The sequence below is a fragment of the Mesocricetus auratus genome, unplaced genomic scaffold (assembly GCF_017639785.1).
Source record: "Mesocricetus auratus isolate SY011 unplaced genomic scaffold, BCM_Maur_2.0 Super-Scaffold_100011, whole genome shotgun sequence".
Lineage (NCBI taxonomy): Eukaryota > Metazoa > Chordata > Mammalia > Rodentia > Cricetidae > Mesocricetus > Mesocricetus auratus.
In genome coordinates this window covers 7288659-7290776 of record NW_024429195.1, presented here as the reverse complement: position 1 = coordinate 7290776, position 2118 = coordinate 7288659, and positions in this window count along the sequence as shown.

The window sequence follows — 2118 nt, the reverse complement described above, 5'->3', positions numbered from 1 at the left end:
ATCACACAGCTACGAAACCGCCAGCGGATGATCACACAGCTACGAAACCGCCAGCGGATGATCTGTCACCATCCATCGGTGTGGTCGGTGTGGGTTGCTGCGGGGAATGCAGACTTTTGCTTTTGTTTCCTTATCTGAATGTACGTTAGGTGGAAAAGCAAATGTGGGAAAAGTAGCTCTGTAATGCTACCGTTTTTCTTTAAAATGGGTATTTATGTGTCCAGAGCCATCTGTCCCCCTATCTATCTCATATTGGGAGAGTAGAAGAAACAACACTTGTTGAAATTTCTCTAAAACCCATCAGTTCTTCTGCAAGGTGTACACCCAGGAGAAGGAAACACATAATTCAACACATAGACTTGGGCTTGAATCCACTGGGCAGCATTATTCATGACAGCCTGAAGTGGAAACCATCCAAATGTCTGTCAACTGGCAACAGAAAAAGAACAAGAAAGGTGTTGATTCTCTCTGTAAACTAAATGAACCTTGAAATAATCCGTCCAAGTAAAAAAGTCAGGCCCCAAAGATACACATTGTATCATTCTGTGTAGTGATATTTTATGTATGATTTATTAAAGCTTGACCGAGGGTTCAGAAAGCAAAGTCAGCCTCAAGCCATAGAAGTCAAGTACACACCTTTAATCCCAGGACTCATGAGAGATATGTATATCCGTATGAGACATTCATTCTCCAGCCACGCTGAGGAGAGGTTACCGTCTGAGGCTTGGTGAGAGCTCGTAGAGTCAGGATCAGCCCTTTCAGCCTGAGGTAAAGATGAGAGATAGTGGCCAGCTGCTTTGCTTTTCTGAAATTCAGCTTGAAGTTTGAGCCTCAATATCAGTCTCTGTGTCTTCTATCAATTTGTGCTGCATTTCTGTTCCTATGAAAAGTGCAAAATGGGCAAAAAGAGAAGTAGGGTAATGGTTGGTAGGGACTTAGGGGGCAGCATGGTGGATATTGGTGGTGCAGCTGGAGAAGCAGCTAACAGACCCCTTGTGGAAGGCTAGGAACTGGGCACAGATGCCCAAGGCTGCACTAGTATCAGACAGTGCACAGGTCAAAATGAGCACACAGGGAAAGGAAATAAAAATTACTCACATTAGGGAAAGAAGTCAAGTTATGGCTGTTTGCAGAATACATTGTCTTATACATGAAAAAAGATCTACTAAAACCAATAAATACAATCAGGCTGCAGGACTGACACACAACACATTGTATTTATCTACATACTAGTACCCAGCAGACTGGTGCAGGATATATTGTATCTATCTGCACATTAGTACTGACCAGACAAAAACAAGATCAAGAAAACTATGTACAGCGAAGTTCAAGACGAGAAAGGGCTTAGAAACAAATGTCAACAAAGTACAAAGAGTGTGCTCTGAAAACTGCATTGTTGAAAGAATGCATCAATGGCTGAGAAGAAATGCCTTGTTTGTGGGTTGGGAAACAATGTTGTAAAGATTGCAACACAGCCCAGATTGATGAGCAGAAGTCAAGAGTGTCAAGGCTTGCTGGCTTCCTGGTAGAAACTGGCAAGCTGTTCTGAAAATTCGTGGGGAAACTCAAGAGACCCAAAATAGCTATAAACGACCTTGAAAAAGAAGAACAAAGTTGGATGACTTACACTTCCTGATTTCAGAACCCACTGCAAAGCAGAGCAACTAAGACACCAGGGACCAAAATAAGCCCAGACATACAGATAAGCGTTAGGAATGTAAGTCCAGAAACGAACCAATGTATACGTGATCAATTGGGGTTTTCAGCAAGACTGCAAGACAGTTTAGTGTGGGAAAATATCATTCAACAAATTGCACTGGCTAAATTAGATACTGACACACAGAAGAATAAAAGTAAACTTTTACCTTGTTCCATACACCAAAGCACTCAAGACATATCCATATCTAGATATGAGAACCTGCAGAAGAAAAAAATAGGAGCATATCACCATGTTCTAGAAATTGACAACAGATTTTTTTTTTTATTGAACCAAAAGCACAGGCAAGGCTGGGTTGCTGTGGCACATGTTGGTAATCTCAGACTGGATGTCACTCCTCAGTACCAAATGCCAAGTTGAGCATAAAGTTGCATGTGAAAATATACCTTTTAGAGCAGCTA